This window comes from Scyliorhinus canicula, chromosome 8 (genome assembly GCF_902713615.1).
Source record: "Scyliorhinus canicula chromosome 8, sScyCan1.1, whole genome shotgun sequence".
Taxonomy (NCBI): Eukaryota; Metazoa; Chordata; class Chondrichthyes; order Carcharhiniformes; family Scyliorhinidae; genus Scyliorhinus; species Scyliorhinus canicula.
Window position 1 is genome coordinate 144,325,407 of NC_052153.1, and position 25,111 is coordinate 144,350,517.

At 45.9% G+C, this 25,111-nt stretch overlaps 1 protein-coding gene across 3 annotated transcripts in view; it reads right to left on the reverse strand.

The window, feature by feature from the left end:
• The window catches only part of xrcc4 (X-ray repair complementing defective repair in Chinese hamster cells 4), a 581,072-nt gene that overhangs the window by 226,910 nt on the left and 329,051 nt on the right, over positions 1 to 25,111 (reverse strand). The gene's annotated exons all lie outside the window — the stretch shown is intronic.

Consider the following 25,111-nt stretch of genomic DNA (forward strand, 5'->3'; position numbering starts at 1 on the left):
GGGCGGACACCCTTGCCTTTGCCTCCCTGATCGCCCGCCGTAGAATCCTGTTTGGCTGGCGGTCAGCAGCACCGCCCAGAGCTGCGGACTGGCTGTCCGACCTCTCGGAATCTCTCCAAATGGAGAAAATCAAATTTGCCATCCGAGGGTCGGACGACGGCTTCCACAGAACGTGGGAGCCATTCATGCAACTGTTCCGGGACCTATTTGTGGCCAATGTACAAGAGGAAGAATAGTCGGGGGAAGGTAGCGGGAGGGGGGGGGGGGCTACAGGTTCGGTACGGGGGTTCGATGGCTAGCTAAGGCCCAAAACCAAACTAAATAAACATGTTGGGGGGGGGGGGGGGGGGGGGGGGGGCGGGCGCAGTTACTACTACGAAGATGCTTACCTGTAAATATGTATGTTAATTTTTGCGTGTTTGTTTGTTGTTTTTTTTTTTTTTCTTTTTCTCTCCTAACAATTTGTAATTTGTTCAATATAAAATATGAAAACTGAATAAAAACATTTATAAAAAAAAAGGAAAGGACATAGCGTGTGAACGTCATATTAAACCAGGGAATTGTACAAGAGCAGGGAAAATGAATAGCCTTTGTATCTGAATACACGTAGCATTTGGAAAAATTAATGAGTTAACAACACAAATAGAGACAAAGGGGTATGATTTTGTGGTGATTACAGAGACATAGTTACATGAGGACTAGGTCTGGCAGTGGACTATTTAAGGCTACTCAGTATTTTGGAAGGATAGACAGAAAGGAAAAGGAGGTGGTATAGCTTTGTCAGTAAAGGAAGAGATCAGTGCTATAGTCAGAAATGATATTGCCACTGTAGATCAAGTTGTAGAATTAGGGGCAGCATGGTGGTTCAGTGGTTAGCACTGCTGCCTCATGGCACCGAGGTGCCAGGTTCGATCCAGGCTCTGGGTCACTGTCCATGTGGAGTTTGAACATTCTCCCCGCATTCCCCCGCAACCCAAAGATGAGCAGGGTAGGTGGATTGGCCACGCTAAATTGCCCCTTAATTGGAAAAAATTAATTGGGTACTCTAAATTTTTAAAAAAGTGTTATAGAATCTGTCTGGGTAGAAATAAGAAACAGCAAGGAAAAGAAGGTGGTAGTAATCTATAGGTCCCGAATAATAATAATAATAATAATAATCTTTATTGTCAGAAGAATGCTTACATTAACACTGCAATGACGTGACTGTGAAAAGCCCCTCGTCGCCACATTCCGGCACCTGTTCGGGTACACAGAGGGAGAATTCAGAATGTCCAATTCACCTAACAGCACATCTTTCTGGACTTGTGGGAGGAAACCGGAGCACACGGAGGAAATCCACGCAGACATGGGGAGAACGTGCAGACTCCACACAGACAGTGGCCCAAGCCGGCAATCGAACCTGGGACCCTGGAACCGTGAAGCCACTATGCTACCATGCCGGTACAAATAGTAGTTCCACAACACAAACCAGGAAATATTGGGGCTTCTAAGAAAGATACAACAATAATCACGGGTGATTTTAATATGCATATAGACTAGAGAGAAACTTCAAAATGCTTTGTTGCAGAGGGCCCTGTGTGTCCTTCTGCATGAATCAGATAAAACTAGCATGCAGGTATAGCAGGTAATAAGGAAAGTAAATGGAATTTTGCCATTCATTACTAATGGAATAGAGTATAAAAGTAGGGAGGTACTGATACAACTGAATAGGGCAATGGGGAGACTGCATCTGGAGTACCGCACGCAGTTTCGGTCCCCTTGAGGAAGAATGTAATGCATTAAAGACGGTTCAGAGGAGGTTTACCGGATTAATTCCCAGGGATGAAGGAGCTATGCTCCGAAAGCTAGCGATTCCAAATAAACCTGTTGGACTTTAACCTGGTGTTGCGAGACTTCTGACTGTGCCCACCCCAGTCCAACGCGGGCATCTCCGCATCATGGACATTCTAGAATGAGAAGCCATAATTTTAGGCTAAGGGATGGCAGATTTAAAACAGAAATGAGGAGGAATTGCTTCACTCAAAGGATCGTGAATCTGTGGAATTCTCTACCCCAGAGTGCCGTGGATGCCTGAACACTAAACAAATTTGAGGAGATAGATAGGTTTTTAATTAAAGGGATGATGGATTATGGGGAGTGGGCAGGAAGATGAAAATAAGGGCAAGATGAGCTCACACATGATTGTTTTGAATGGTGGAGCAGGCTAAAGGGGCTGAATTGTCTAATCCTGGCTCTTATGTTCTTCTCGTGCATCTATCAACCTAAAGATGTGGTTAGATGGATTGGTCATGCTAATTTGCCCCTTAATTGAAACAAAATAATTGGGTAGAATAAGTTTTTAAAAAAGAAGAGGAGACCAGTCCTGTACCTGCTGGCTGGAGTAATCCACTTGCAGCAACCAAGAAGCCCCGAGTTGTGGGAGGAGCAACAGGAGCACATCAGCACTCACGGATTCAGTGCTGCAAAAGGTTCAATGAACTGCACACCTCATTCACACAGAAGTCTAAAAGGAAGGTCACATTTGCTGCAGCTAAAATGAGAATCTTGGCACAAATAATAATAATCTTTATTACTGTCACAAGTAGGCTTACATCAACACTGCAATGAAGTTACTGTGAGAATCCCCTAATCGCCACACTCTGGTGCCTGTTCGGGTACACGCACAGTGGGTTAAATAGCTGGCTTGTAATGCAGAACAAAGCAGCAGCGCGGGTTCAATTCCCGTACCGGCCTCCCCAAACAGGCACCGGAATGTGGCGACTAGAGGCTTTTCACAGTAACTTCATTGAAGCCTACTTGTGACAATAAGCGATTATTATTACTATTACTGAGGGAGAATTTAGAAGGTCCAATTCACCTAGCAAGCATGTCTTTCGGGACTTATGGGAGGAAACTGGAGCACCACGTTGACACGGGGAGAAGGTGCAGACTCCACACAGACAGTGACCAAAGCGGGAATCGAACCTGGGACCTTGGCGCTATGAAGCAACAGTGATAACCAGTGTGCTACCATGTCACCCATCTCTGCTGCAGCATTGAGTCTTATAGCTGCACACTAACACACATGATCGAGCACTGTGATGCACGGGTGCAGTGAAGAGCAATATCATTCCATGCACTATCCATACATATCAAGCTAACAGAAATTCACACTGTCATTGCAGACCAAAAGTGCAAAGAATGCCATGGCGATGGCCTGGACAGGGTGTATGTCTGGCTGAGACGGATCCATCCCATAGGATGGCTGTGGAGATTGCCAGGGTGCCTAAACCATGGTTTGGTGGTGATGGTGAAAGTTGGGGACAAAGGTGAAATCATCTTGGTATATGGCAGAGGTCATGCTGCCACTTTGCTGAGCACAATAGAACGTTGGAATGTGAGGGAGTTCAAGGATGGTGTGGCATCATACAGGCAACACAAGCACAGTTAAGGAAATGGCTGACATCACAGCATGCTTTTGTGTCTCACAAAGGTGTTTCTTCATTCCCCCAGGCCAGCTAATCCCCCAGGCATCAAGAGGAGCAACAGATGCCTGGGAAATCAGCATCACATCATACTGGCTCTCATTACACCAACTCAGATACAAATATTTTGGATGGCTGCAGCGCACGTTTAGCGTCAGTGGTACGTGTGAAGGGCACCACACCAGAGTGTAGATGGATATGTTGAGCAGTCCCTCTTGGAGGGAGGAGTGCTATGATGATGCTCCAGTGGACAGGAATATGGAGTCTCAGGAGTCATCTTTTGGGGTACAGTATTAAGGTTGAAATCAATAACACCCTGCACCTGAGAGGAGCTTGATAATTGGTCAAAGGCTCTCTTTGTCTGAGGTGTCAAATCTCTAGAGAAATTGATATGAATCCCATATGGGCACATAGGGTATTAAGTACAGTCTTAATGCAGCTGTGTACTGCTGTCTGGGATATACCAAACAGATCTCCCAATGATTCCTGGAAAGATGCCGAGGCCAAAAAGTGACTTACTTTCACAGCCACTGACAGAACATAAAGGGTGATGGGTTGTTGCTCAACTTGCTGCTGGACCTTTCGACATACGTTGTCACCATCTCATGGCTTAGTCTCAAGTTTTCTTTAGCACTGGTTCTCCATCTCATTGAGTTATGGTGTCCTGGGCTTTCACTCTTCCTACAAGATTGTGGTTGTGCTGCTATTCCTTCTCCTCCTTCCTGGTACATGGGCAGCAGCCTCTTCCTCCTGACGGCCCCATGATCTGTGGCTGCTCTTTATGTTGACGGTGCCGTGTCCACCTTCCATCTTCCTATGCAGAAAGTATGACACATTGTTTTCCAGCATAAAGCTCTTCATTGACCCTGGGCATACAAATCCAGAGGAACAAAAATAATTGTCCTGAGAAACCTGGAGCCCTACCTTTCGACTCTCTTGGATGAAGGGAATAAGATGAAATTCATATTGTGCCACTCCTGGGGCTATGAATACAATTTTAACGTGAATTACACAGGATACCATACCTCTCCAAAGGGGTTCCCTGCCCATCCAAAGAAATATATCAATTGCAGACCTGACTGACCAGGTCTACTTTGCACACTTCGGTTCCACATTCTTAGGGTACCAAAATCTAACTAGAGTGAATGATGTAAATGGTCAGCCGCCTTGATAAAGCATATATGTATGAAATACATGTGTCATGGGAATGTCCCTTGAAGAAATGTTTTTGTCTTATCACATGGCTTCAGTGCTGTCATTGTATGGGTGGAGCTGGGCTGTGGCTCTGAGTTTTACTTTCATTTGAGTTTGACCTGGTTTTGTATTGCATAGGTTGGAAAGAAATGTCTCTCTATCTTCAGTTTAAAAGCTGTTTCCAGATTACTTGATAACTTAAAGTGATGACTGTTTTCTGGAAGGAATTCAAACCATCTGTTTTGGAAAGGAAGCAGGTGTATCCATACCAAGTCTTAAAGTTAGTAAGAGTGACGTGTGTCGGGCCACATCTTTGTAAACGGGTTTTTGGTTTATGGGTTCTTGTAATTAAATTGGAACAGTTAAAGGGGGGAATTTATTAAGGGTGATACATAGATTACTGTAGCTGTATGGGGTATTTATGTTTGTAGTTGATAAAAATAGTGTGTGCGTTTATAAAAATGGTAACTCAAATCGTAGAATAAAGCTTGTTTTTGATTAAAAGAGCTTAAGGCCTCTTTTGAATAACACCTGAAAGGCAGGCCCTTGAGCTCATGGATAAACAGTTGTAGGTCAGGTGAACTCCATGATATACTTTGGAGTTTTCTAAACCTTGGCCCATAACACTTGCCACCCTCATTCTGCAAAAATGAGAAGTGAGGGGCAGTACGGTGGCACAGTGGTTAGCATTGCTGCCTACGGCGCTGAGGACCCGGGTTCGAATCCTGGCTCTGGGTCACTGTCCGTGAGGAGTTTGCACATTCTCCCCGTGTCTGCGTGGGTTTCACCCCCACAACCCAAATATGTGCAGGATAGGTGGATTGGCCATGCTAAATTGCCCCTTAATTGGAAAAAATAATTGGGTACTCTAAATATATTTTAAAAAATGAGAAGTGAGTAAAAATGGGAAATGATGTGTTCGAGGGCTGGAGTTATGACTTTTGGAAAGTTCTGCTATTTTCAATACAACAGAGAAGCTCCCTGGGGGGGGGGGGGGGGGGGGGGGGCCTCTGGGCCCAAATGTCTATTATCGACTTAAGGCAAAGATTCAAACTTTAGTTTTAGTACAATTCAGCGGATATATGATTTCTCTGACAAGCACTGCAAACTATTGCAGGTCACATGGCAATGATGGTGTTTACTTTTCAAAAGACGTAAAGGACTTCAAGGTTAATTACCGCAAGCACACTTTAGCTCTGACCCTAGCTTTGATGGAGAAATCCACTACTTTTTAATTCGAAATAGAACCAGTAACAAGTAACTGATCTAAATGGAGAGAAAATTCTTCCAGATTTGTTGGAGGAAGAAAGGAACCATGCATCTTTCATCATAGCAAAATATGTTTCGCAGACAGAAAACAGAAACTTTAGACTTAGATTTACGCTGCATGAATGTGTGCAAAAAATGTGAAAACCTAAATATTACATGCAACGTTGTCTGAACATTTTATTCAACATTTAAGTATTTTAATCATTTGAACTACAGGTTCAGTGAGCAGAATACTAAAATGGAGAACGTGGGACTGCATTGTTAGTGAATTACAAAGCTCTTCCTTGCAGATGGGATAATTATTTGGCTCACTCCCTAGTTAGCATCTTTTAAACATTATGAATGCTCTCACACTTACTTTTTGATGGTTCTACCTTGGGAGAGCGTGAAGCCTATATATAACAATTTATCTTTTATTTTTATAGCTGAGTACCAGTATTACTGGGCTTTGCCCGGCAATAAGGAGCATAGAATTATTGTACTTATTTTGGGCAGTCACCTAACTGAATTCATGGCTCACTTTTTCTGGTGTATTTATATCACGGAGTGCAACCAATGGAGGGAGGCCACAGTCTGTTACATATACCAACTCCTCAAATGTAGATTAACATCCACAAATTTATTCTACCAGTTTTTAAACATAAACATTATGATCATATTTGATAGAGGCAAATTACAAGGAATTCTCTGAACATTTAAAAAATATAAATTACGTTTATCCCCAAGTTCTTAACAACTACCATTTAATTCTGTAATTTAAAAATTACTATTTTGACTGGAATACAAAACCAATTTGTGTTTGGAAACTGTTTAGAAAAAATAAAACCAATGTTGAGTTTGTATTTGTATTCTAAATCCATTTAAATGCCATATAGGTCAATAAAAGTGATTGTCCTTCAGCAGCCGCACAGCCCAAATGCATTCTGTGCCAGGTAGTGACATGTTAATTGCTGTTGGCAACATGAGGATTGACAGCAAGAACAAGAAAGCGTGTTGTCTCTCATACCATGAAATAGCTTCACTCCCCTTTTAAGTGCTAATAGAATAATTACGCTGCCAGTAGATCTGAAACATGGTATCTCCACCTCCTTTCCTTTGTACAATGACTTAAATGCATAGGAACATTTTGTTAACACACCCACCTATAAATAATTCTCAACTGGAGGAATTCACAAGAAAATTAGTTTAAAGCAGACATTTCCAGATTAACTTCCTTTATTTGCAATTTGCCTGAAGAGTCTTCACACCAGAGTCTTTGTCTGCTCGTCCTTTAATTGTATGTGCTTCTTTACCCCAAAGATTAGTTAGATCGAGTCTCCATGTGTAGAAACCAAAGCCCGTAAATCTAAGGAACCAAATAGATCAGGTTCTAAACTAATGATTACCCAGCGTTAACATTTCAGTTAAAGGACACAAAAAATTTAGATACAAATTAATATGCCATTGATTTATTTACTGGCAGCTCTGTTTATCAAATTGTTATTCAATTATTACCATTTTTTAAAAAGTTGCAAATGGAGCAAATTGAAGAATTGTGGCTGTTTTTAATGGCACGAAGGATGTGTTGCGCAAGACAATGAAACACTTCCAAAGTTCAATATTTTTGTTTCCTTGGATCTCATTTAAACAGCTTTGGACACGGGAGCAACATGGGATGCACTGAAGCGTAGCTATTTCAGAAGAATACCTTCAATTAAACAGCCAAGCGGTGCCTTCTAATGTGTAATTGTAAAATGTTTACCATTATTTTCTATTCTATTTCAGTTTACAGACTTGAAAACTACTTCTTTTAATGAATGAAGAGGACTTTTTAAAATCTTGCTGTATTGTAGTTTTGTTGTAATTTAAAAGTACTTCTGTGCCTGCTACAGACTACAGTACTGTGGTTTCCAACTGAAACAAGAGAAATAAACAATGCAAATGTATATAGTGCCTTTCATGACCACAGGCTTCACAGCCAATAAAGTACTCTTAAAGTGCACTCACTGGCACATTGTAAGAAATGCAGTCAGTGTGCATACAGCATGGTCCCCCAATTAGCAATAAACTAAATGACCAGATCTTTTGTTTAGGCAATGGTTGAGGGGCAAATGTGGGCCAGGATACTTAAGGAACTGTCCCATTCTTTAATAGTACTATGGTATATTTTACATTCATTTGAGACAGCAGACATTTAACATCTCATTCGAGGGATGGGACCTCCAGCAGTGCAGCACTCGTGAAGTAATGCACTAAAGTGCCAACCTAGATTATGGGCTTGAGACTCTGACTTGGAGGTGTGAGTTCCAGCACTGAGCCAAACCTAACACATAAACCAGAAATTGGAAAAAATATTTCTCAGTAACAACACTATTTTATCGCAATGGAACAGTTTCACATGGGTATGGATATCACGTGGGTGTTTTTGGTGGTGTTATGTATTGGTCATTCACACTTTCAACTGTCTAATAGCCAATCCTCAATCTACGCCAATAAATTACCCCTATTCCATGGGCCCTAATTTTGTAGCACCCAATGGAATGCTTTTTGAGAATCCAAATGCAGTACATACACAATTCCCCCAATCCATCTACTAATTTTATACTCAAGAACCTCTAACATATTTGTCAAACACAAATTCATGCTGGCTCTATTTAATCATATTATGGTGTAGAGATGCCGGCATTGGACTCAGCTGCGCACAGTAAGAAAACTTACAACACCAGGTTAAAGTCCAACAGGTTTATTTGGAATCACTAGCTTTCAGAGAGTAGCTCCTTCATCAGGTGAGTGAAGGAGACCCCTTCATCACCTGATGAAGCAGTTGCGCTCCGAAAGCTTGTGACTCCAAATAAACCTGTTGGACTTTAACCTGGTGTTGTAAGACTTCTTACTGTAATCATATTTTGGCATTGCCATAATTGAATCCTCAGCATCAGCATCCTGGGATTCATCATGGATCAGAAACTTAACTGGACAAGCCATCTGAATATTGTGGCTACAAGAGCTGTGGCAAGTAATTCACCTCCTGATTCTCCAAAGCCTTTCTTCAACTGTCCATAAGGCACAAGTCAGGAGTGTGAGAGAACACTCTGCACTTGCCTGGACAAGTACAGCTTCAACATCACAAAAGAAACTTGACACCTTCCAAGATAAAGTAGCCCATTTGATTGGCACGCTAAACATCCCCACCACAACTGGCAGAATTCTTTTACAGGCCCCATGTGCCATCCACTGCAGCAACCTGCCAAGACTTCTTCAAAAGCACTTCCAAAACTCACCATGGATATGAGCAAGAACCCCTAAAGTGCAGGAGGACATTCGGTCGATTGGGTCTGCACTGATCCTCCAAACGAGCACCCTAACCTAGGCCCACTACCTCGCCCTATCCCGTAACCAGATGACCCCTCCTAATCTGCACATTTTTGGACAATAAGGGGAAAGTTAGCATGGCCAATCCACCTAATCTGCACATCTTTGGACTGTGGGAGGAAATCGGAGCACCCAGAGGAATCCCAAACAGACATGGGGAGGAAGTGCAAACTCCATACAGTCACTCAAGGTCAGAATTGAACCTGGGTCCCTTGCACTGTGAGGCAGCAGTGCTAACCACTGTGCCACCACCATCTAGAAGAAGCAGGTGCATGGGAACACCAGATGTCCATCTACGTTCACCACAAAATCATACACCATCCTGCCTTGGAAATATATCACCATTCACTTAATGTCACTGGGTCAAAATCCCAGTACTCCCCATCTAACAACATTGTGGGTTTACTTATAGCACACAGATTGCAACGACTTAAAATGGGTCTGTTCATATTCTCAAGGGAAGTTGGAAATGAGCAATAAATGCTGGCCTTGCCAGTGATGTTCACATCATTGAATTAATAAAATAATAAAATTACCCAATTAACCACAAATGTAATTTGTGGCTTGTATCCCTATTGCGCTACACCCCACAATGGTCGGATTGATTTTCTTTTTACAGTCCTCCATACCCTGTGCCAACAGGGCCTCAGGGACAGATAAAAGAATATTTAGGGATGAGGAAAGATTCTTGGCATGGGAAATTCCAAGGAAGATAAGGGATAAAGTACTTTTTTAATATAATTGTTTTGTTAGCGGTCGGCGCTGCCTGCCACTTTTGCTGCACAAAGTTACTTGCCACTTATCAGCCCTAGCCTGAATGTGGTCCAAACCTTATTGCATGTCAGTATGAACTGCTTCATTATCTGAAGAGTTGCAAATGGAACTGAGCCATGGGTAATCAATAATGAAATACCCCATTTCTGACCTTATAATGGAAGGAAAATTATTGATGAAGCAGCAAGGAAATCCTCTCAAATATCAAAATAATGTTGACAATATCGAATATCCATGCTATTGGTTTTTGGAGGTATTTTATAAATGTTATGTAAAGAATCAGGATGCTGCAATGAGATAGATATGAGCTTTTCCCTTATTTTCCCTGGATTTAAAACCATCCTGGAGTCTCTATTGACATTAATGATCCTACGGGAAGGAAGCGAGTTTGATGGCATCAATCCAGTTCCTGGATCTTATTCAGGCAAAATGTAAATGTCGCCACAGACCCCGAGGACCATAGGCTGCTCTCCCCTTTGAGAGCTGAATGTGGCAATTTAGCCCGAGGGTTACTACACCTCAGGCAAGGGCAAAATTGAGTAGGTGGGGATTTCATGAATAACCTCAGCTGGTATAGGAATTGAACCCGCACTGTTGGCGTTGCTCCGCAACACAAACCAGCCATCCAGCCAACTGAGCTAACCAAACCCCCTTCACTCAGTTAGATAAAGAATAGCTGGGATGGGAAATTTGAACATGTTACCTGAGGCACACTGTTATTGAAGTCACTGCCCTTAACTCTGGTACCTGACTCGGATTGACTCATCTTGTCACTGGTCCTCCAAAATGGTGAGGGCTCCACTCCGAAGGACGAACATTCCTCATCCTTATTCTGTTATCATGGGTTTGGCTCAGCATTGGTTAGCTACTTACTCCGCAAAATATCTTCCTGGAGTCAACAGTCTTTGTCCAAGAAATATGCCCCAAAAAAATGCAAACTACTTACAAAGGTTAAATAAGATTAACATATAGTTAAAGATGCCCTCTGGCGTTTTACTCAGACATCTTCCCACAGTGAGTGACATAGCTTCTTATGCACATGCTTAGTATGCTTTTATTAGTTCATCATTTGCACTACACATATGTGCGTGCGTGCTCACAAAATCATACATTACTCTGAATACTGCAGAACCTCATAGTTATGCTGTCCCATGGCTCAAGAATGTTGCAGATTATCGTGGGGCACAGCTAAATTGCAGTTGGTAACTTCATCAATAAAAGTGTCAACTGACAACACATTAAGGTCAGATAACATAAAGAAAGGCAATGCAACATTAAGATCAAAAAAGATAATTTTAGTAGTAAAACTAAAGGAACATAGTAACTGGACTGGAGCATTCAGTCTCTCAAGTTAGCTCTGCAAGGTCTAGAGTCATAACTTTAATATGGAGTTTATTAGAAGATTGCATTGGCAATTTTGTTTTGTATTTTAGTTTAATCAACTAGAGGCTGCAAGAAACAAAAGAACAGGATATTTAAAAGGTGGCATCAGCAGTTCCTTTGATCTTCCCAATTACACTAATTTAACACAAACAGATTTGCAACTGACCATGGCAGGAGCAGTATTGCTTTACTGCTTTTCTCAATTAGGTTTGCCGAGATTCCCTGATCTGTCGTATGTTCCCCAGCTGGCCATTTGTTGCCAATTGAAGGAATTCCTTTAATACATTGGAAGTAATTCAAGGCCTGGTCTTTTGAAACCTAAAACTTAAGGGTGGTGATTGTAGAAAGGGGAGGATCACAGGGGTGAGCCTGCAGAGGTTAACTGTAATCGAAAGGCAGAATTACACTTGATAAATATTCATCTTTTGAACCCATTTCACATGAAATTAATATATTTCAGATACCTGACTAACCTTGAGCAAATCAAACAATTTTCCTTGTTGAGCAGGACAACAAGCAACCCTGGAAATAAATACGCGAGACCAGACCAAATTCAAGATATGTAACACGTACACAAAGTGAATCTTCCATGGTTCTTAACACAATGAGTCAAAGTATTTCTCTTTCCTGTTACCCCCAGCCCACTTCTCTCTTTATCTCATCTCCTGTCCCTTTGCCCATGAGTCCCTGCCAGCTGGAAACAATGCCTTAGAGTCTACTCCATCGACCTCCATTATTTTTGTTTAGATCACCACTCCACTTTCCATACCCAAAGGAATATATGCAAAGTTTATGCAACCCCAGTCCTCATGCTGGTATTGTTCTGACAAATTTGTGCTGTACTTCGTATAAATTCAATATGGTTTCACTGATGATTGGTGCCAAAAACAGAACTCAGCACTCCAACTAGCGCATGGTCTGGGCAGAGTCTCAAATTGCACAGCATTTACCAGCTGAGCCATTAGAAAAGCCACTGTTAAATGCGTCAAATATAAATAGGATACATTTTAAACTATTTTTTAAAACAATTAACTATTTGAATTGTTAATACACAGAGGCACTGGGCTTGCACAACCAGTTAGCAAATGGCAACACAACTCTTGAGCCCAAAGCATTTTATAACCGTGGCATCCAGGTTCTATTCCATGGGAAATGTAGAATGTCCTGCAGCTTAATTGAGAGTACTAAGCATCAGTCCTCTGAGGTCTGATGTCTGCAGCTTTTTGGAATTAGTCACAACACAACGTTACACAGACTTTCAGGCATTCTGCTTCATGAATGAAAGTCTCACCCCATATAAATAGTAATATACTTATGGTTAAGAGAATAATTCAAATAATGATAATCTTTATTAATGTCACAAGTAGGCTCACAATGAAGTTACTGTGAAAATCCACTAGTTGCCACACTCCGGTGCCTGTTCGGGTACACAGAGGGAGAATTCAGAATGTCCAATTCACCTAACAAGCACCTCTTTTGGGTCTTGTGGGTGGAAACCGAAGCATCTGGAGGAAACCCACAGACACGGGGAGAACGTGCAGACTTCGCACAGACAGTGGCCGAAGCCAGGAACCGAGCCCAGGTTCTTGGTGCTGTGAAGCATCAGTGCTAACCACTGTGAGGCAAAATTGGGTGTCACAGGGAGTTGAAATGTTTGGAAAAGTAAATGTGCATCAGATTAAATATTGGCAGAATTCAGCTGTTAGTTCTGAAAAAACGTAGTTCCAATTTGAAGTAGTTCAGTTCAAGGTGTACAAAGAATTAAAAGCCATTAAAGCTCTGCCAACATCACAGAAAAGTTCAAACTAGTATTGCCTCCCAAATTAGTTATGATTCAAATTGTGTGCAGTAGAACTGGTAACTACAAACCTGTTAATATTATAATAAATACCAAAATTGACAGTCTGGTTGCACTTATACTGTCTCTGTTAATAAGTCCATGAAGTATCAGGCTATCCCACAGAGATGAGCTCATGCCAAATGTATAAACTTTACTTGGGCGACTTGAAAAGGAAATTGCACTGCACTGCATACATATACAACAACTTGCATCTCTGCAGTAGAAGTATTTTGAAAATCCATCAGACAGTATCCACTGATACTCACTGCACTTCAACAGTAACAACTTATTACATTAACATTGCACATTTAATATGGAGTAACATCCCAAGATGCCTCATAAAATCAATAAGGAGATGAATGCCAAGCCATAGGATGAGAGACGGGGTGGGCTGAACTAACGAGCAGGTTGTTGGGCTGGAGGAATTTATTGCAATCCTCTTCTTCAGGTTCCTTCCTCCTCTCAAGGGTTGGATGCAATATTTCGCCTCTCGCTTCTTCTATAAACAACAGTGTTTTGCAACTAGTTTTATTGCCAACTATGGGGCAATACCCGACCAGGTTCCAATCTTTTCCAAACAAACTGGTTACAAGTCCACTTTGTCAGGAGTGTGGCCCAAGGGTCACACAGCTTGCTGATATCAATTTTCAAACTCCTTGTCTTCTTGTTAGGATCATCTGTTTTCTCTCAGCAATAGACAGCAATGTAGCCATGGTGGGATTTAAACACAAGGCTGAAAATTTATTATTTTATGCATTGGGGTGGGAAAGGGCTCCAGGTCAGCAAGCACTGGGGTGAACAGGGCATGGTGTAAGATAGGATTTGGTCAGCAGAAATTTGCATGATGTTTCTGGAGGGCGGAGTATGGGAGGCTGGCTAGGGAAACATTGGAATAATTAAGTCTGCAGACAACAACGTTTTGACATTGGCAGATGGGCTGAATAGGGCTGGAACAAATGATGTTCAGAGATGGAAGTAGGCACATTTTGTAAAGAAATATGGGGTTGGAAGCATGGCTCATGGCTGAAAAGGATGTTGAGCGTGTGAACAGTGCAGCTTAAAGGAGGAGCATGTGCAAATTGTTGTCTGCATAGACGATTTTGCAGTTCGGTACTGTTACGGACAGGAGGGGTTAATTTGAACAGCACTGGTTTCTCCTCTCATCTCCCATCTGCAAATGGAAAGGTATTTTTGATTTCCTTCCTGTTGGAACCAACAGTTCTACGGACACGTGCTTGTAGGATTAGAATAGCGGTTTTAATATACTCACAACAGAGCCAACCTATTAGCCATTGAACTTTCGGTGAACTGGCCGGCTGACCATGTGGCACTGATCTTTTATACAGCAGCTTCCGGGAGAGGAGTCCTGGGCAGAGCCAAGGGAGAAGCCCCGTACAACTCGAGCATTCCCAGAGCTATTGGTGGTGCAACTGCACTTACAATACAGACACATCTATATACAGATTATAATCCGGTGTGAATCACATTCACCACATTCACCCCCTGTGAAAAAATCGAGTCCAGCGGGGGTGGTGGCTAACAGAGTTAGTCTGTCTGGTGGATGAATTGTTCTTTTCGATCTGCGGAGCACTGGGGTTGCAGCCTCTTGCGGTGGCTGTGTGGGTGTTGAGAGCTGGGGTACGATGGCAGACTCCGGGGCGGGTCTCGTCCGAACTTCAGACACCTCTGGCTCGACCGGAGACTGGGGGCGGGCTGGTTCTGGCCCGTGGAACCGGTGGGGTGAGCTTGCGGAATCGGGGGCGCGAGGGGTTGGCAGCATAGGGAACATGGTAAGGGGTTCCTCAGCGGGGGTAGTGGGGGGCTGGATCCAGCGGGTGCCAGGTCCTGAAGGGATACTGTGTCCTGGCGACCGTCCGGGAACTCCACAAATGCATACTGGGGGTTGGAATGGAGGAGGTGCATCTTTTCAACAAGGGGGTCAGTTTTGTGCCCCCTGACTGGCTTCCTCAGGAGGACCGGGCCTGGTGTCCTCAGCCACGCCGGAAGTGAGACTCCCGTGGTAGTGCCCCTAGAAAAAGTGAAGAGTCGCTCGTGAGGGGTTTGATTTGTAGCTGTACAGAGGAGGGATCTGATTGCATGGAGCGCGTCTCTGGGAGGACTTCTTGCCATTGGGAGACTTGGAGTTTTCTAGACCGGAGGGTCAGCAGGACGGTCTTCCAGACCGTCGCGTTCTCCCTCTCCACCTGCCCGTTCCCCCTGGGGTTGTAACTGGTAGTCCTGCTCGAGGCGATGCCCTTGTCGAGCAGGTACTGACGCAGCTCGTCGCTCATAAAGGACGAACCCCGGTTGCTGTGCACGTAGCTGAACAGGGTGAAGACACTATGCAGGGCCCCAATGATTGTGTGGGAGGTCATATCAGGGCATGGAATGGCAAAAGGGAATCGGGAGAACTCGTCGATGATGTTGAGGAAATAAATGTTCTTGTTAGTGGAGGTGAGTGGCCCTTTGAAATCGATCGCAAGGCGTTCAAAGGGCCTAGATCGAGCAGTCCCTGGTGACCGCTTTTACCTCCTCATTGGAGAAAGGCAGGTTTCGGGCTCTGATGTAGTGGGCGAGCTGGGTGACCCCTGGATGGCAGAGATCATCGTGGATGGCTTTCAGACGGCTGATCTGCGCGCTGGCGCATGTCCCGCGGGATAGGGCATCCGAGGGCTCGTTGAGCTTCCCCGGTCGATATTTAATATTGTAACTATAGGTGGAGAGTTCGATCCTCCACCGAAGGATTTTATCATTTTTATTTTGCCCCTTTGCGAGTTGTCAAACATAAAGGCAACCGATCGTTGGTCGGAGATGAGGGTGAACCTCCTACCTGCGAGGTAGTGCCTCCAGTGACGAACAGCCTCCACGATGGCTTGTGCTTCCTTCTCGACTGAGGAGTGTCGGAGTTCTGAAGCGGATAGGGTACGGGAGAAAAATGCAACGGGCCTCCCTGCCTGATTTAAAGTGGCTGCTAGAGCTATCTCTGAGGCGTCGCTCTCAACCTGAAAGGGAGTGGATTCATCCACCGCCCACATGGCTGCTTTGGCGATGTCCTCCTTGAAGCAGCTGAAGGCCTGGCGCGCCTCAGCTGACAGGGGAAATCGTGTGGCCTTAAAGAGTGGGCGGGCTTTGTCCGCATATTGAGGGACCCACTGGGCGTAGTATGAGAAGAACCCCAAGCACCGTTTGAGGGCCTTGGGGCAATGAGGGAGGGGGAGTTCTAAGAGGAGGCACATGCGGTCCGGGTCTGGGCCCAGGACTCCGTTCTCCACGACGTAGCTGAAGATGGCCAGTCTGTTTGTGCGGAAAACGCATTTCTCCTTGTTATAAGTGAGATTTAATTTCTGTGCCGTTTGGAGAAAACGGTGGAGGTTGGCGTCGTGGTCCTGCTGGTCATAGCCGCAGATGGTAACATTGTCCAGATACAGAAACGTGGCCCGCAGCCCGTACTGGTCTACCATTCGGTCCATTGCTCGTTGGAACACCGTTAGTGACGCCGAAAGGGACCCGGAGGAAATGGAAGAGGCGTCCATCGGCCTCGAATGCCATGTAGTGGCGGTCCTCCGGGCGGATTGGGAGCTGGTGGTATGCAGACTTCAGATCCACCGTGGAAAATAGCCGATATTGGGCGATCTGATTAACCATATCTGCAATTCTGGGGAGGGGATACGCGTCTAGGAGCGTAAAGCGATTTATGGTCTGGCTATAGTCGACGACCATTGAAAATATTTCCTCGGTCTTGACGACCACCACCTGAGCTCTCCAGGGACTATTACTGGCCTCTATGATCCCCTCACTGAGCAGCCGTCGGACCTCCGATCGGATAAAGACCCTATCCTGTAGGCTGTATCGCCTGCTGCGAGTAGCTACTGGCATGCAATCTGGAGTGAGATTGGCGAAGAGCGGAGGGGGGGAGATGCGCAGCGTGGTTAGGCTGCAGATAGAGTGGGGGCAGGAGCCCGCCAAAGCTGAGGGTGAGGCTCTTGAGGTTGCACTGGAAATCCAGGCCTAATAAGAGTGGCACGCAGAGGTCGGGCAGGATATAATGTTTAAATTTAGAATAACTAGCGCCTCGAATTGTGAGCGTAGCAACGGTGCGTCTTTGGATTTGGACTGAGTGGGAGCCCGAAGCGAGGGCGATAGTTTGGCTCACCGGAAAAAATAGAAAGCGAACAGCGTCTTACCAGCTCTGGATGTATAAAGCTCTTGGTGCTCCCGGAGTCAAAGAGGCATGGCGTGCTGTACCTGTTGATCTAGACCTCCGCCATCGAACTTCGTAGGTGCTTGGGGCGGGATTGACCCAGGGTGACTGCGCTGAGTTGCGGGTAGTCGGCGGCTCAATCAGCTGTGCTGGAGTGGCCCCGTGATGACTGCCCTCTGAGTACGTAGTCGTCGAGGTGAGTTTCAGAGTTTGAAGGGGAAGGATCCCAAGATGGCCGCCCCCATGAGTCGCACATGGCCGGCCGCATGGAGGAGGATTGCCAGGATGGCTGCCCCCATGAGTTGCACATGTCGGGTGGGGGCGGAGTCGGCATACAGGCTGCAGCATTTCGGGGCCTGCAGGCCTGTGAATTCAGGGAACGAGTGCTTTGAGCCATGGGAGGGTTAGAGGCTGGGGCTTTCTTCGCCAGACACACTCTGGCATAGTGTCCTTTTCGCCCGCAGCTGTTGCAGGTCGCGTTATGGGCCGGGCAGTGCTGCCGCGGGTGCTGGCTTTGGCCACAGAAATGGCAGGCTGAAGCAGTCGAGTAGCTGGCTGGGGCAGCAGAGTAACTGGCTGGGGCAGCAGAGTAACTGGCTGGGGCAGCAGAGTAACTGGCTTTGGCAGCGCGGTAGCTGGGGGGCCGTGCGGCACAGGCTTGGGGGGACTGTTGGTCGGGGGTCCACGATGAGGTCGCGGGGTCCGCGGGAAACGAGGTGAGGCTGCGGAAGGAAACTTCCATAGTGGTAGCAGCCTCCACAGTAGTGTCTAAGTCCTGGGGCCCCTTTTCTAGCAGTCTTTGGCGCACATAGTTAGACCTAAGGCCCGCCACGAAAATGTCCCGCACAGCAAGCTCCCTATGTTCAGCCGCGGTAACGGCTTGATAATTACAGTCATTGGAAAGATTGTTCAATTCCCTTACAAACTCGGCTAGCGTTTCTGTAGGCCGCTGACGGTGGGTCGTAAACACACAGCGTGCATAAACCTCGTTAATGGGCCCTAACGTACATTTTGTCCAATATTGCCAGCGCTGCAGTGTAAGAACCGGCTGCATTTAGCTGTGTGGAGATTCTGTGGCTTACCCTCGCGTGCAGTAGGCTGAGTTTTTGTTCAAAAGTTCCGGCGGTGCTGGCTTCTGCCAGGTAGGCTTTAAAACATCTCAGCCTGTGGGAAAAAATTTCCTTAGCCTCTGCATCCTCTGGGTCGAGTTCTAGGCGTCCGGGCTTGAGGGCTGCTTCCATGATTTCTTCGACTGTTTCCTGAGTATATTAAATTGTTGGAACCAACAATTCTACGGACACGTGCTTGTAGGATTAGAATAGCGGTTTTAATATACTCACAACAGAGCCAGCCTATTAGCCATTAAACTTTCAGTGAACTGGCCAGCTGACCATGTGGCACTGATCTTTTATACAGCAGCTTCCGGGGGAGGAGTCCTGGGCAGAGCCAAGGGAGAAGCCCATACAACTCGAGCATTCCCAGAGCTACTCCCCCTGGAGGACAGGTAGTGCAACTGCACTTACAATACAGACACATCTATATACAGATTATAATCCGGTGTGAATCACATTCACCACATTTCCCTCCATTTATAAGCGGTAACGTACTTCCCAATCCCTCAGTTTTGGTGTGATCTAATATCTATTAGACCTACAGCAAACTTGAGGTAGAATGAACTCAAAGGGATAGTCTATTTGCACACTCTCAAGACGTGGGAAGAGGGTCACAACATTGCCTCTTGTGCCTTTGTACAATAAAAGATCGATAGAAAAAATAAAGATATACAGTGCAGATGCGACAGAAACAAAACAGCATTTCATCTGAGTTCCGAATCAAAGCTCAATGATATTTCTTCACGGAGGCTGACGAGTTGAAAAATCAATGCTGATGGTGCTGACTTCACATGGTAAAATATGCATACAGAGATTAGTCAGTCTTGTGGGTGATGATACAGAATTTCCAGTCGAAGCAGTGTAGCTTGGAACCAGGTGTCCAAACCTGGGCGGAGAGCTCCTTTTCTGTGAGGCTGCTTGTAAGATTGTAAACAGCAGACTCAACTTACAGTTCCCAAAGGTAAAATTACTGGTTTCACGAACTAGAGGTCCATATCACATGACTCCCACCTCTCCACTGTCTTTAGCAAGAACTAAAAGGAAATTTGAGGCTCCTTTTGATGGTGGGCAAAATTCTCCGCAGGGTCGGAGAATCGCCCGGGGCCGGCGAAAATCCCGCCCCCGCCGTGGCAGAAATTCTCCGCCACCTGGGAATTGGCAGGGGCGGGAATCACACCCCGCCGATTGGCGAGCCCGCTGCAGCGATACTCCGGCCCGCAATGGGCCGAAGTCCCGCCGCTGAGAGGCCAATCCCGCCGCCGTGGTTTGAACCACCTCTGGTGGCGGTGGGATCGGCGGCGCGAGCGGGCCCCCGGGGTCCTGGTGGGGGGCGTGGGGTGATCGGACCCCGGGGGGGTGCCCCCACGGTGCCCAGGCCCGCGATCCGGGCCCACCGATCGGCGGGCGGGCCAGTGCCGTGGGGGCACTCTTTTCCTCCCGCCGCAGCCACGGCCTCCACCATGGCGGAGGTGGAAGAGAATTCCCCAGCACGCATGCTCCGGTGGTGACGTCAGCAGCAGCTGATGCACCGGCGCATGCGCGAACCGGCGAAGGCCTTTCGGCCAGCCCCGGCGCCGGGCGTCAAAGGCCGTTGGAGCCGGTTTTGATGCCAGTCGGCGTGGTGCCAACCACTCCGGAGCGGGCCTAGCCCCTCAATGTGGGGGCTTGGCCCCTAAAGGTGAGGAGAATTCCGCAGGGAGGCCCGACGCCAGAGTGGTTGGCGCCACTCCGCTATGCCGGGATCCCCCGCCCCGCCAGGTAGGGTAGGGGAGAATCCCGCAGGTGTTTGTATAGTTCCCTTTGAATTTGGGCTGTGAAGTTCACAGGGGATCTTTCTTACTAGTCTCTTCAGAGATAATGAAGTACAAGTTTCTCTGATACTGTTAGATAGTGCTGTTTGTTTGAGAGTCACAGACAGACATAGCTTAAACAATTTAAAAGGTCCTTGTCCAGTTAAGATTTTAGAAATGCCCAGTAGTGGTCAAATATATATTTTATAAAAAATATACAGCACGAGGTCTCAGTCCTCTCACAGGTACACTGACCTTGACTTTATCAGCTTTTTTTTTTGACTCAGGCCCTAACTGGAGGGAAAATTGAAACTTCAGGTTTCTAGGGAAACCAAACCAGGTGGAAAACAGATAAAAGAGAGTCATCAGAGTTCAAATCACCCAGTGGTGGAATGAAGACAGACAGAAGAAAAACAAAGGCTGAATCCAGAAGGTGGCAACAGACTAACAAAAGGTTGATGCAGCTGTTACTATTATTGAAAGTAATTGACTGACCAGAGTTGGCCATACATTGCACAGATTTGTCACTGAGGGTCTTGATAAATGTAATACTGTTGCATCTATGTCATCTGCTGTGAGCAGAGCTGAGGTGCTTCTGGAGACGTCAGCCATTTTGATGAAGACTGTGTCCATGGAACTTATGGAGAAGGGGAACTGCTGTTGGATGAGAATCGGTGGCTAATCCTCGAATAAAAAGGAGCTGGGATAAGTCAGACCTTCGGAGGAATTTGTGGCTGAAATTAGTGCTACATATTTAACCCTGACTGGTTGAAATGCGGCATTGCCATCTGCACGTTCCCAGAAGAGAATCTCGAAGCCATGCTTGACACATTCGCAGAAGCATACCAAAGAATCGGTCTCAGCCTCAACCTCAAGAAGACTCAAATCCTTTACCAACCCACCCCAGAGCAAGACCCAACCTCTCCCTTCATCAAGATCAATAGAGAAACCCCACCAAACGTGGAACATTTCCCTTACCTGGGGAGCCACCTCTCCTCTAAGGCTGGCATTGATGCAGAGATCCAATATCATACCAATCCCTGAGTGCCTACTTCGGATGCCTAACGACGAGAGTCTTTGATAGCTGTGACATCTGTGCTGACACTAAGATCCCTGTATTCAAGGCAGTCATCCTCTTAATTCTTCTATATGGCTCAGAAACGCAAGACTACGTACAGATGCCACCTCAAGGCTATAGAGAGGTATCATCAACACTATCTGAGACAGATTCTCCGCATCAGCTGGGAGAACAGGCGTACTAACATCAGCGTCCTTGAAGGAGCCGAGAGCACCAGCATCAAGGCCATGATCACCTGAGACCAACTCAGCAGGGCTGACCATGTGCTTGGATGTCAAAGGCCTGACTGCAAAAGGAAATCTTCTTTGCCCAGCTCATAGAAGGATTCCAAACAAGAGGATTGAGGAAGTGCTTCAAAGACACCTTGAAGGCTTACCTCAAGACATGCGATGTAGACGTCAATATCTGGGAGACCCTTGCTGAGAAGAGACCTACTTGGAGGAACCTCCTATTTGATGGGGCACAATTCTTCAAGAATTCCCGATGGCAAGAGGAGGTGCTGAAAAGGAGCTTGAGAAAGGAGTACCAGCGATCTAGTCCAAGGATCATTCCCACCTCCTGGAAACATCTGCCAAGTGTGCGGTTGAAGATGCGGCTCCAGGATTGGGCTCATCAGCCACACAAGGACCCACAGAATCCGTGACCAGTAACATGGAGTTTCTTAGGTGGACAATCATACTTGTTAGTGAGTGATCACCAGTAGGTAGTAATAGTGTAATTTCTTATATATATATATATATATTATATATTATTTTTTAGAAAATATTTTATTGAGGCATTTATAATTAACAATTTTCAACATCAAATTTCAATAAAAACACAACAATATAACCAACAACCCCCCCCCCCCCCGAGCACAAACCCCAGCCAACATGGCTTACACAAACAGTGCCACCTACCCCAGCCACCCCTCCGTTGGTTCTCCTGTCCTTACTCGTCTCTCCCACGCCTCCCCTTTCCCCCCCTCCCCCCTGCTGACAGCTTAATTTTTCTCGATGAATGGCTGCCACCTCCGAGCAAACCCCTGCAATGAACCCCTCAATTAAATTTTTTCAAGTCTGAGAAACCCCGCCATGTTGCTAACCCACACCCACGGCTTCAGGGTTCTGGGTCCCTCCATCCTAGTAAGATCTGCCTCCGGGCCGCCAGGGAGCCAAAGGCCAGGACGTTGGCCTCTCTCACCCCCTGGGCTCCTGGGTCTTCCGACACAACAAACATTGCCACCTACGGACCCGGCACCACCCTCACTTTTAAGACCTCTAACATGACGTCAGCAAACCTCCGCCAGAAAGCCCCAGCCTTGGGCATGCCCACAACATATGGACATGGTTCGCAGGACCCCCCGCACAGCGCCCGCACCTATCCTCCATCTCCTCAAAGAGCCTGCTCATCTGGGCCACATTCATGTGTGCGCTGTGGAACTCCTTAAACTGTATCTGGCTGACCCTGGCACACGACGAGGATGCACCAACTCTCTTCAGGGCCTTCTCCCACAACTGGCCTTCAACTCTTCACCCAGCACTTCTTCCCACTTTCTCTTCACCTCCCCTACTGGGGCTCCCTCCCACTCCATTAGCTCCTTATAGATCTCGGAGACCTTCCCCTTTCCTACTCCTGTTCTCAACACCACCTTATCCTGTAGCTAACTCCCATTCATCGTTGCAAAAGGCCAGGGGCTAGTCTCGTGGGACAAGATTGGTCACCTCAAATAGAGATCGTCAGTATAGCTGAGAGCAGTGTACAAAAAGTTTTAAAAATATTTTGTGGTCTTTCAAAATGAATTCGGAAGAATACAGGTCATCATAGCCAAAATATACATAAATTCAGATACTACCCCCAAATTACATAGAGCTCACTTAGTGGCATATGCTTTATATCAAAAAGTCGAGGCAGAACTTAAATGTTTGGAAGAATTGGGAGTTGTGGAGCAAGTGCAGGTTTCTGACGGACCTGCCCTCATTGTACCTGTACGACAACTGACACCCACATGGATTCACCCGGTTACACTTTGGTGTGTCTTCACCACGTGCTATCTTTCAGTGCACCATAGTATGTTTATTGCAAGATAAATGTAGTGGTGCACTTAGATCAGGGGTGGGCAAACTACGGCCCGGAATCATAACCGGCATTTTTGAAAAGCCGCCGGGAAAAAGCCACTGAAGTAAATGCACTTATTCAATAAGCGCATTTATTTCAGCGGCTTTTCCCCGGCGGCTTTTCAAAAATGCCGGTTATGATTCCGGGCACCTCATTGGCGGGCCGCATAAAAACGCGCGTAGTGGGGTGGATGAGTGGGGCTGTCTCATTGGTCGGTTTAGTTGGGTGTGCGACCAATAGGAGTCCAGGTTACAAACAATAAGCCTTATTATTGTTTGTAACCTGGACTCCTATTGGTCGCACACCCAACTAAACCGACCAATAAGGCAGCCCCACTCATCCACCCCACTACGCGCGTTTTTATCGTTGACTCGGCTAGGCTGTGCTTCTGTCAGTGTTAAGGATCAGCACAAGCAACTTATAGAACATAGAACATAGAACAGTACAGCACAGAACAGGCCCTTCGGCCCTCGATGTTGTGCCGAGCAATGATCACCCTACTCAAACCCACGTATCTACCCTATACCCGTAACCCAACAACCCCCCGTTAACCTTACTTTTTAGGACACTACGGGCAATTTAGCATGGCCAATCCACCTAACCCGCACATCTTTGGACTGTGGGAGGAAACCAGAGCACCCGGAGGAAACCCACGCACACACGGGGAGGACGTGCAGACTCCACACAGACAGTGACCCAGCCGGGAATCGAACCTGGGACCCTGGAGCTGTGAAGCATTTATGCTAACCACCATGCTGCCCTTTGACACCTTGTGAACTTGCCAACTTGACACCTGATTTCAACAAACTGGTAAATGACTGCAGTCAGATGCATCATTCTCATTGACATTGTTCTGTTACTTACTGAGTTACTTTGTTTTTCAAATAAATGTGCTTTTTTTTCTTTAAAGACCTTTTATTTTGGCTATCTAAAATATTAATTATTTTACTTAATATACTATGCGGCCCTTTAAAATTGTGAATTTCTGAATGTGGCCCTTGCACGGAAAAGTTTGCCCACCCCTGACTTAGATGATGTTTTGGTCACAGGAGTTTCCCAAGAAGAGCATCTGGCAAACCTCAAAGAAGGTGCTTAAGAGATTCAAAGAGGCAGCTTAAGAGAGAGTGTACCTTTCAGGCCCACAAGGTGACTTACCTTGAATTTAGGAGCTGGTTTAGCTCAGTGGGCTAGATAGCTGGTTTGTGATGCAAAGCAAGGGCAGCAGCGCGGGTTCAATTCCCGTACCAGCTTACCGAACAGGCGCCGGAATGTGGCGACTAGGGGCCTTTCACAGTAACTTCGTACTTGTGACAATAAAAGGTTATTCTTATTATTATTATATTATTATTTAAAGTCTAAGGAGCTACAACCTCTAGAAGAAAAAGTAAAAGCTATTGGGAAGCATCAGCACCTAGGAATGTGTCAGAACTGAAATCTTTTTTTGGGCATGATTAATTACTATGGTCGGTTTATACCAAGTCTCTGAACATTACTGGCACCGCCTTTTAGGAAACATCAACATAGGGTTGCACAGAGGCGTAGTGGTTAACACTGCTGC